A 12,375-nucleotide genomic window follows, 5' to 3' on the forward strand; every position below is an offset into this window, starting at 1 on the left:
GCTCTTCAGTACGGGCCATTCTACTGCCAGTGTTTGTCTATGGAGATTGCATGGCAGTGTGCTCAATTTTCCACCATTCATTTTTCCCATAGGGGATTTTAGAAACACTTAAAATAAGGGCTGTGTTTTGTGTAGGCTTACCCTGGGGTGATGTATTGATAACCGTGTAAATCTCTCTCGGACAAGGTGACTTTTATCAATATATTCGGCTCTGTTTACTCTAAGATTCTAAAATGCTAATTAGCATCAAAGTAGACATCATGCAAGACTACAAATCCCTGCAAGCTCCTGCACGCCATCTCTCGCTGACACCTTTGCTAACCGGTATTGTGTCAATTTAAAACTTGCACACACAAAAATAAGCAGATGCCAGTCTCTGGCAGCGTACAACGCTCAGTCTCTGTCTCTGTCATTCTGTCTCTGTCTCAGTCTCTACAAGGAACATGGTTCTGGTAAAGATAGTTTAGAGAAAGATACAGTCTGAAACTCCTATTAAGAAAAGCCATATCTCAGACTGGCCAATAAAAATAAAAGTTTAAGATGGGCAGTCTGAGATATGGCTTTGTCCTCTTGCTCAGTTGTGCACCAGGGGCCTCCCACTCCTCTTTCTATTCTGGTTAGAGACAGTTTGCGCTGTTCTGTGAAGGGAGTAGTACACAGCGTTGTACGAGATCTTCAGTTTCTTGGCAATTTCTCGCATGGAATAGCCTTCATTTCTCAGAACAAGAATAGACTGACGAGTTTCAGAAGAAAGTTATTTGTTTCTGGCCATTTTGAGCCTGTAATCGACCCCACAATTGCTGATGCTTCAGATACTCAACTAGTCTCAAGAAGGACAGTTTTATTGCTTCTTTAATCAAGTTTTCAGCTATGCTAACATAATTGCAAAAGGGTTTTCTAATGATCAATTAGCCTTTTTTAAATGATACATTTTGGATTAGCAAACACAACTTGCCATTGGAACACAGGACTGATGGTTGCTGATAATGGGCCTCTGTACGCCTATGTAGATATTCTATTAAAAATCATCAGTTTCCTGCTACAATAGCCATTTACAACATTAACAGTGTCTACACTGTATTTCTGATCAATTTGATGTTATTTTAATGGAAAAAAATTTTGTTAAGTGACCACAAACTTTTGAACGGTGGTGTACATACAAAAGAGCGAGGTGTAACCTCTACACAATACACGGGACGAGACCCGTAAACATCAATAGCACAATACACGGTACTCACGAGACCAACAGACATGGGACAATAATGGACAAGGACAATGGGGAACAGAGGGAACATATATACACATACTAATCAGGGGGAATGGGGAACAGAGGGCCCATATATACACATACTAATCAGGGGGAATGGGGAACAGAGGGCACATATATACACATACTAATCAGGGGGAATGGGGAACAGAGGGCACATATATACACATACTAATCAGGGGGAATGGGGAACAGAGGGTAGATATATACACATACTAATCAGGGGGAATGGGGAACAGAGGGCCCATATATACACATACTAACCAGGGGGAATGGGGAACAGAGGGCCCATATATACACATACTAACCAGGGGGAATGGGGAACAGAGGGCCCATATATACACATACTAATCAGGGGGAATGGGGACCAGAGGGCACATATATACACATACTAATCAGGGGGAATGGGGAACAGAGGGCCCATATATACACATACTAATCAGGGGGAATGGGGAACAGAGGGCACATATATACACATACTAATCAGGGGGAATGGGGAACAGAGGGCCCATATATACACATACTAACCAGGGGGAATGGGGAACAGAGGGCCCATATATACACATACTAACCAGGGGGAATGGGGAACAGAGGGCCCATATATACACATACTAATCAGGGGGAATGGGGACCAGAGGGCACATATATACACATACTAATCAGGGGGAATGGGGACCAGAGGGCACATATATACACATACTAATCAGGGGGAATGGGGAACAGAGGGCCCATATATACACATACTAACCAGGGGGAATGGGGAACAGAGGGCCCATATATACACATACTAATCAGGGGGAATGGGAACCAGGTGTGCGTAATGAGACAAGACAGTCCGGGGTTGGTGGTAATGATCCATGTCAGTGACGCCTCGAAAGCCGGTGACGTAGACCTCCGGAGCTGGTGAACGGAATGAGCAGCGGTACCGGGGGGATCCGTGACCCCCCGACGCGCTGCACCAGCAGCGGGACGACACCGGCCTCGGGGACGATCACAGGGACGCGGTGCGGGTCGGTCAGGGCGCCGACGGTGAAAATCTCTGGTCAGCGAAGCGTCCAGGATGTCCACCGCAGGAACCCAGCACCGCTCCTCTGGGCTGTACCCCTCCCAGTCGATGAGGTACTGAAGACGCCCCGCCCGACGCCTCGAATCCAAGACTTCACGGACAGAGTATGCCAGACCTCCCTCGATGTCCAGAGGAGGAGGCGGGGCATCACTGGGTCCAGCCTCAGCGAGGGGACCAGGCACCACTGGCCTGAGGAGAGACACATGAAAAGTTGGGTTAATGCGGTAATCAACAGGGAGTTGAAAACGGTACGTTACCTCATTAACCCTCCTCAGGACTATAAACGGCCTCACAAACCGCGGGCTCAGCTTCCGGCAGGGCAAGCGGAGGGGCAGGTTCTGGGTGGAGAGCCAGACCCGGTCGCCTGGAGAGAAAACAGGCGCCTCACTGCAGTGGAGGTCGGCCTGTTCCTTGTGCCGACGCACGGCCCACTGAAGAGTGTGCGCAGCGGCTGATAATACGCACTGGAAAGGAGTGAGGTTAGTGGAGAAGTGGCGGAGGGAATTCTGCGCATACTCAGTCCAAGGCAGAAGATCCGCCCACTTCCCCGGCCGGCCCTGACAGCAACACCTCAGGACCCTGCCCACTTCCTGATTGATCCTCTCCACCTGCCCATTAGCTTGAGGACGGTACCCGGAGGTAAGACTGACCGTGACCCCCCAGGCGTTCCATGAACGCTTTCCATACGCGTGAGGTGAACTGAGGACCACGGTCTGACACAATGTCCTCCGGGATCCCGTAGTGCCGGAAGACGTGCGTAAAAACAGCCTCGGTTTGCATGGCTGACGGGAGCCCAGGCAGAGGAAGGAGGCAACAAGCTTTGGAAAACCGGTCCACAACAACGAAAACGGTGGTGTTCCCTTGGGAAGGGGGAAGGTCAGTGACAAAGTCTACCGAGAGGTGAGGCCAGGGTCGTTGTGGAACCGGCAGGGGAAGGAGCTTTCCATGAGGGAGGTGTCTGGGTGTCTTAGACTGGGCACAGATGGAGTAGGAAGAGACGTAAACTCGGACGTCCCTAGCCAAGGTGGGCCACCAGGACTTCTCAGTCAGGCAGGCAATGGTACGGCCTATCCCAGGATGACCCGACACAGGCGCCGTGTGCGCCCTGGAAAGGAGGCGGTCCCACACACCCGTGGACACGTAGGCGCAGTTCTCCGGGCACTGTGCAGGTGCGGGTTTCGTACGCAGGGCCTGCCGTATGTCGCCGTCCACATCCCACACCACTGGCGCAATGATACGGAACGGAGGGACGATGGGGGTTTCCTCTCCCTGCCTCTCCTCTGCATCATAGAGGCGAGACAGGGCGTCCACCTTCACGTTCTTCGAGCCTGGCCTATAGGAAAGCGTGAATTGGAACCTGGCGAAGAATAGAGCCCACCTGGCCTGTCTCGGGTTTAGCCTCTTCGCTGCCCTGATGTACTCCAGATTGCGGTGGTCCGTCCACACCAGGAAAGGGTGTTTGGACCCCTCCAGCCAGTGCCTCCATGCCTTCAGAGCCTTCTTGACCGCCAAGAGTTCCTTTGTTCTTGTTATCACTATCGATAATAAAGTATGTTCGTTCATCACGCTGCGCCTTGGTCCTCCTCCTTCGACGATCGTGATAGAAGATCCCACCATAACAGGACCAAGCAGCGTATCCAGGAGCAGGCAGCCTGGACGTGGGAGCAGATATTGGACGGGCCGGGGTCCTGGACCTGGGAGGAAATCCAGGCCGGGATGGATCGCCGTCCATGGAAGGAGACGGTGGAGGCGCGACGGAGAGAGGAGCAACGGCGTAAACAGTGTCGTCGTCGGACGGACGAGAGGCAACCCCAAAACATTTTTAGGGGGGGGTACACGGCATGGGCGACGGGGCAGCAGGAGGCAGCTACAGGGCGTATTGGGAGGTTGGGTGATGAGGCCACCAGGTTAAGGGGGCTATTGGTCCTGAGGGAGCAGGAGTTAGTGGTAAAGAGGGTGGAGCTACTGGAGGCGATAAGGGAGAAGGTGAGAGTAGAGGCACGGCGAGAGGAACTGTGTAGGCAGCTGAAGGAGCGGAGGGTTATGAAGAAACCCAGTCCCGCTCCTCACACCAAGCAAGTGGTGTGCGTCACCAGTCCGGTCCGGCCCTTTTTCTGCTCCCTGCACTAAGTTGATGGTGCGCGTCGCCAGCCCGGCCCGGCCTGTTCCTGCCACTTGCACCAAGCCTACGGTGCGCGTCGCCAGCCCGGCCCGGCCTGTTCCTGCCACTCGCACCAAGCCTACGGTGCGCGTCGCCAGCCCGGCCCGGCCTGTTCCTGCCACTCGCACCAAGCCTACGGTGCGTTTCGCCAGCCCGGCCCGGTCTGTTCCTGCTCCCCGCACCAAGCTAATGGTGCGCGTCGCCAGCCCGGCCCGGCCTGTTACTGCCACTTGCACCAAGCCTACGGTGCGCGTCGCCGGCCCGGCCTGTTCCTGCCACTCGCACCAAGCCTACGGTGCACGTCGCCAGCCCGGCCCGGCCTGTTCCTGCCACTCGCACCAAGCCTACGGTGCACGTCGCCAGCCCGGCCCGGCCTGTTACTGCCACTTGCACCAAGCCTACGGTGCGCGTCGCCGGCCCGGCCTGTTCCTGCCACTCGCACCAAGCCTACGGTGCGCGTCGCCAGCCCGGCCCGGCCTGTTCCTGCCACTCGCACCAAGCCTATGGTGCGCGTCGCCAGCCCGGCCCGGCCTGTTCCTGCTACTCGCACCAAGCCAGGGGTGCGAGTCGCCAGCCCGGTACGGCCCGTTCCTGCTCCACGCACCAAGCCAGGGGTGCGCATCGTCAGCCCGGTACGGCCCGTTCCTGCTCCACGCACCAAGCCAGGGGTGCGCATCGTCAGCCCGGTACGGCCCGTTCCTGCTCCACGCACCAAGCCAGGGGTGCGCATCGTCAGCCCGGTCCGGCCCGTTGCTGCTCCACGCACCAAGCCAGGGGTGCGCATCGTCAGCCCGGTCCGGCCCGTTGCTGCTCCACGCACCAAGCCAGGGGTGCGCATCGTCAGCCCGGTCCGGCCCGTTGCTGCTCCACGCACCAAGCCAGGGGTGCGCATCGTCAGCCCGGTACGGCCCGTTCCTGCTCCACGCACCAAGCCAGGGGTGCGCATCGTCAGCCCGGTCCGGCCCGTTCCTGCTCCACGCACCAAGCCAGGGGTGCGCATCGTCAGCCCGGTCCGGCCTGTTGCTGCTCCACGCACCAAGCCAGGGGTGCGCGTCGCCAGCCCGGCCCGGCCTGTTCCTGCCACTCGCACCAAGCCTACGGTGAGCGTCGCCAGCCCGGCCCGGCCTGTTCCTGCCACTCGCACCAAGCCAGGGGTGCGAGTTGCCAGCCCGGTACGGCCCGTTCCTGCTCCACGTACCAAGCCAGGGGTGCGCATCGTCAGCCCGGTACGGCCCGTTCCTGCTCCACGCACCAAGCCAGGGGTGCGCATCGTCAGCCCAGTACGGCCCGTTCCTGCTCCACGCACCAAGCCACGGGTGCGCATCGTCAGCCCGGTCCGGCCCGTTGCTGCTCCACGCACCAAGCCAGGGGTGCGCATCGTCAGCCCGGTCCGGCCCGTTGCTGCTCCACGCACCAAGCCAGGGGTGCGCATCGTCAGCCCGGTCCGGCCCGTTCCTGCTCCACGCACCAAGCCAGGGGTGCGCATCGTCAGCCCGGTCCGGCCTGTTGCTGCTCCACGCACCAAGCCAGGGGTGCGCATCGTCAGCCCGGTCCGGCCCGTTCCTGCTCCACGCACTAGGCCAGGGGTGCGCGTCGTCAGTCCGGCACAACCCGTGCCTGGGTCACCGGTGCCTGGTCAGGTACCGGTCAGCTGCTCCACACCGGAGCTTAAGCAATCCGCTCCTACGATGTCCAGTCCAGCTCCAGCCAGCGGGGCCAGACCGGACCAGGGGCGCTACGGGGGGATTATTGGAGGGTGGTGGGCAAGCCCGGAGCCGGAACCGCCTCCGAGGAGGAATGCCCACCCAGCCCTCCCCTGTTTGGTTTATGTTGAGGCGCGGTCGCAGTCCGCGCCTTTGGGGGGGGTACTGTCACACCCTGGCTCTGGGCACTCTATATGTTGAGCCAGGGTGTGTAGATTCTATGTGTTTATGTTCTGTGTTGTAGTTCTAGTTGTTTCATTTCTATGTTGGCCAGTGTGGTTCTCAATCAGAGGCAACGAGTGTCAGCTGTTGCTGGTTGTCTCTGATTGGGAACCACATTTAAACAGGCTGTTTTCCCACAGTTGTTGTGGGATCTTGTTCCTTTTGGTTTGTTCCGTGTTGGTTGTGTTTAACCTAGGACGTCACGTTATCGTTTATTGTTTTGTTCTTGTTATCACTATCGATAATAAAGTATGTTCGTTCATCACGCTGCGCCTTGGTCCTCCTCCTTCGACGATCGTGACACCTCCGGAGCTGGTGAACGGAATGAGCAGCGGTACCGGGGGGATCCGTGATACATGACTAAGCACAGTGCAGCTTTCTGGGATACCACCGGTGGTATCAGGAGCGCCACTTTGGTTTTAGAAGTGGGGGGAACATAACCTGGCGGTGGGTCTGTGGGTCCTCCCCAATAATTTTTTGGGCCATCTAAAGCTAATTTCCGGCATTTTTACACAATCCAATATGCCATCTCTACTTAGAGCAAAAAGTAACAAAAATGCCCACAGTCATCAAGCTAGGTAAGATATCATTATTAAATATGTTTATGTGATTAATAAGACTGACCTAGATCAAAGGTAATTCAATAATAAATATTGTGTTGCACCTTTAACCAATAGCCTAACAAATGAACAACTCTTGAAAAAAGACTTTTGATTGTCTTTATTAAGACATCCTCTATATCAAATTTCAGCCAGAACACCCAACCAGCCAGAGCCGCCTGCACGCCCGACCCCCACCAGTCTAGTCAATAACTCAACTCTTTCCCCGACCCCCACCAGTCTAGTCAATAACTCAACTCTCTCCCCGACCCCCACCAGTCTAGTCAATAACTCAACTCTCTCCCCGACCCCCACCAGTCTAGTCAATAACTCAACTCTCTCCCAACACAAATTCCTTCCCAGTTCCCACCTTGAATTTTTTTAATTCCCAAGGGAAAGGTTTGGGAACAAAAAAATAAAAAATAAAACACCACATCCACCTCAAATATACATTAACACACAGAAACAGCACATCCTCCATTTAATAATAATCTCATAGGACTAATAGTACTGTAGAGCTCTTTTTACTTGCACACAATATATCTGGGTCGCCCCGTCCTGCCCCTAGGGGTCCACGGCCCTGCAGCGCCCCAACCCAACACACCCCACTCAGCTTTAGGATCTTAGTGAAACATTCATGATTGGTTTTGGGTGTGTTAGGCCAGAGTGGCAACCAACAGGACGGCAGACCCTCAGGGCCAGGACTGAGCAGCCCAGCAGACCCCCAGGACAGGGACTGAGCAGCCCAGCAGACCCCCAGGGCCAGGACTGAGCAGCCCAGCAGACCCCCAGGGCCAGGACTGAGCAGCCCAGCAGACCCCCAGGGCCAGGACTGAGCAGCCCAGCAGACCCTCAGGGCCAGGACTGAGCAGCCCAGCAGACCCCCAGGGCCAGGACTGAGCAGCCCAGCAGACCCCCAGGGCCAGGACTGAGCAGCCCAGCAGACCCCCAGGGCCAGGACTGAGCAGCCCAGCAGACCCCCAGGGCCAGGACTGAGCAGCCCAGCAGACCCCCAGGGCCAGGACTGAGCAGCCCAGCAGACCCTCAGGGCCAGGACTGAGCAGCCCAGCAGACCCCCAGGGCCAGGACTGAGCAGCCCAGCAGACCCCCAGGGCCAGGACTGAGCAGCCCAGCAGACCCCCAGGGCCGGGACTGAGCAGCCCAGCAGACCCCCAGGGCCGGGACTGAGCAGCCCAGCAGACCCCCAGGGCCGGGACTGAGCAGCCCAGCAGACCCTCAGGGCAGGACTGAGCAGCCCAGCAGATCCCCAGGGCCAGGACTGAGCAGCCCAGCAGATCCCCAGGGCCAGGACTGAGCAGCCCAGCAGACCCCCAGGGCCAGGACTGAGCAGCCCAGCAGACCCCCAGGGCCAGGACTGAGCAGCCCAGCAGACCCCCAGGGCCGGGACTGAGCAGCCCAGCAGACCCCCAGGGCCGGGACTGAGCAGCCCAGCAGACCCCCAGGGCCGGGACTGAGCAGCCCAGCAGACCCTCAGGGCAGGACTGAGCAGCCCAGCAGACCCTCAGGGCAGGACTGAGCAGCCCAGCAGATCCCCAGGGCCGGGACTGAGCAGCCCAGCAGACCCCCAGGGACGGGACTGAGCAGCCCAGCAGACCCCCAGGGCCGGGACTGAGCAGCACAGCAGACCCCCAGGGCCGGGACTGAGCAGCCCAGCAGACCCCCAGGGCCGGGACTGAGCAGCCCAGCAGACCCCCAGGGCCGGGACTGAGCAGCCCAGCAGACCCCCAGGGCCGGGACTGAGCAGCCCAGCAGCTAGGGATTGCCTAAATAGGTACCTCCCCTGACGTGGGCGTGTTTTCAATACAGCCTCCTTTAGTCGTACTGTATTCCATATAAGGCATCCAGACCTTATGAAAGTTGCCCAGTATACCCTTAATCTTGTAATAAATCAAAATCTAGTGATACATAACTTGACGTGGGAGGATAACCAACCTTCCAGTTAATGTCAGTGCATTTCTTAGCCGCTATAAATGCTTGGTTACACAGTTTTCTTCTGATAACAGTCTCCAGTATCAACATTTCCAAGCAAACGAAAACAGGGAGAAGGGAGAATCTGTAGACATGCTGAGATAAAAGGACATAATCTTTGGCAGAATTCAGCCAGCCTTCACAAGACTATTACATATGCAAATACGTCCCCTTTTGTGCTTTTCACCTCCAGCAGAGCAAGGCTATTTCTGAGTGCATGTATTTCAGTTTCACTGGCATATAGTATTTTCTATGGATGGTCTTGAACTGCAGTAATTTATGTCTGAGATGACATGAACATGACTGGGCATTCAAACATATCTGTATCCATTCACCATCATCAATAGCGTCTACCAGGTCTTCCTCATATTTTTGTTTTACATGTTTTGTGTCATCGGGGAAATGCCTCTATCAACCCCTGATACAGTTTGGAAATCAACTTTGGAGGTTTGTCAGAATGCCTTTAAAATAGCATCTGGCTTGTCCAGTGTTTGCTGCACAGAGAGAATAAAGTGTTGTATCTGCAGGAAATTCACCTCAGCTCTTTCCCAGACTGGTCTTCCCTGGCTGCCTGACCCTGCCTGACCCTGCCTGACCCTGCCTGACCCTGCCTGACCCTGCCTGACCCTGCTGAGACCCCTGTCACCATCTGATCCTGCTAAGACATGATGAGCATAGTGTTATGTACTGAGGGATGCCTGTGGAATCTGCGGGACGGTCTGCATTTTTCATTCTGCAGGTGGGCACGGGCTGTCAGACAGACGACTTTGCGGTGAAAATATTTTTGTTGTCCCACAGATTATTTGGAAAAGGTCCTCTTTCTGCTTTGTATGAGTTACCCTACCTATTGTATTAAAAACACATATTTTTGCATTATTCACACACAGAATTCACTGCTTCAACTTCAGTAGCCTACATCTCCTAGTATGTGTCTCCTGTCATCTCCTAGTACATGTGGTCTCATTGAGATGGACTAGGCTGCCTACATGGGTGGAGAATCACGTGGCAGTTAACGTAAATATGAAATTATCTTATATATGATTAGACTGTTGTTTACTACAGCGTCTGTAAATAAATATTGATAATGGTAAGAAGTGGAGGACGCTCAACCAACGTGAGTCGAAGTGCAATCAAAACATGTAGTCATCATTGAAAAGGAAAAGGCACAACGCGCACATAGGTTAGGTTACTATGGTGAGCATAGGTTAGGTTACTATGGTGAGCATAGGTTATCTTACTATGGTGAGCATAGGTTAGGTTACTATGGTGAGCATAGATTAGGTTACTATGGTGAGCATAGGCTAGGTTACTATGGTGAGCATAGGTTAGGTTACTATGGTGAGCATAGGTTAGGTTACTATGGTGAGCATAGGTTAGGTTACTATGGTGAGCATAGGTTAGGTTACTATGGTGAGCGAGCGGTGCGCCTTTTCATTTTCAATAAGTATGGATTACCCTTTTTTATGTTATTTTTATTTACCCATTTATTTAAGTCTCTTTATCTCTTTAAGTCTATTTATTTGTCTCTGCCTGCAAATCATCCTCCTAAAAAAGCTAGGCTATATCCTATAGGACTACGAAAAACGTAGCAAGTGTCACTGTCATCATTCTTGCTGCTTCCAGTTCAGTAGCCATACCTGCGAGATCAGATGCACGTGTGGTCTCAATTAAATAGAGTAGGCTATAGTCTATGAATGGGCGGAGAAGCACGGGGCAGTTTTTTTTCCAAGGAAATGTACTTCCTAAATTGGCCTGTGATTAGGCTATAGTTTACTACATTGCCTAGAAGTATATATTGATCACCTATATGTCACTGTCTGAAAATCGGCCCACTCCTAAAAAGGTATGCTATAAAAATAGCTCAAGAGAAAGTGCAAGTCTTACTGAAAGTTACTGAGCTCTTCAGTAAGGCCATACTGCCAATGTTTGTCTATGGAGATTGCATGGCTGTGTGCAGTGCGGGCAGGAGCAGGATGAAGACATAGGTCCTGCACAGACCTCTACTGTGCACCATAACAGACCTCTACTGTGCACCATAGCAGGCCTCTACTGTGCACCATAACAGACCTCTACTGTGCACCATAACAGACCTCTACTGTGCACCATAACAGACCTCTACTGGAGCAGGATCTACTGTGCACCATAACAGACCTCTACTGTGCACCATAACAGACCTCTACTGTGCACCATAACAGACCTCTACTGTGCACCATAACAGACCTCTACTGTGCACCATAACAGACCTCTACTGTGCACCATAACAGACATCTACTGTGCACCATAACAGACCTCTACTGTGCACCATAACAGACCTCTACTGTGCACCATAACAGACCTCTACTGTGCACCATAACAGACCTCTACTGTGCACCATAACAGACCTCTACTGTGCACCATAACAGACCTCTACTGTGCACCATAACAGACCTCTACTGTGCACCATAACAGACCTCTACTGTGCACCATAACAGTGAAGCCTGTAACGTTAGAGCTGTTTATTACTGTTTGTGTGAATTATTATTATTAGCGTGAAAAGTATGGAATTAGTTAGGGAAACTGACACATCAATATTGTTACATGCCATACTGACTAATAAAAATTCACATTGCACTGAAAAAATGCCAGAATATCGGTCTTCAAACGTTTGGCCAATGGTTTCATTCAGGTCTAGTGTGATTGAGGCAAAAAGAATAGCTAATGTTAGCCAACTATTGGCCAGCTCTCTCTTTAATGGTACACCAACTGGCAAAAGCTGGCCAAGTTCATTTACTTCTGTTGAAACGGGACAAAAGAAAGGCTACAAAACATTTCCATACAAACAACAGCTGTTAGTAATAATAGCCACCTCATATTGCTATCTATCTGACAGATAGCTAGCTAGAGGCTAAAGCTGACCTGGCCGGGGTTAGCTACTAGCTAGCCTGGCTAATTCATTCACCTCAGTCGAGAGGGGGATGAAACATTAGCTAATGTTACTGTACATCTCAGTTACAATACTAGCTCAGCGCTGCAAATAAACACTAGTTTTTTTTTTCTTTTCTGTTAAGTTAAACCGCAGTTACGTTGCCAGCTACATCAGTAAACTAAAGAGTAGCCAGTTTCTGCTCTGCTTGCTTTTACAACTCTGTGAAAGAGCGCAACACGCGCTGAACTATGCTCAACTCTCCTGTCCTGGTCCAGCCAGCCTTCCAGAAGTGTTGCCTTCACACAGCCTGAAAGCCCGTGGTCCTAAATCCGCTGCAGAGGCGTCCGCAAAAGCACACCGTTACCGCTTTTTATATCACGTTGCAATGATAAAACTGGGGAAGACAAAAATGCAATTTCACAATTTGTGAAATCCCCAGTGAAAGTTGCACCCCTGGGTGGTA

The sequence above is a fragment of the Coregonus lavaretus genome, assembly GCF_964263955.1.
Source record: "Coregonus lavaretus genome assembly, contig: HAP1_SCAFFOLD_416, whole genome shotgun sequence".
In the NCBI taxonomy this organism is placed as follows: Eukaryota; Metazoa; Chordata; class Actinopteri; order Salmoniformes; family Salmonidae; genus Coregonus; species Coregonus lavaretus.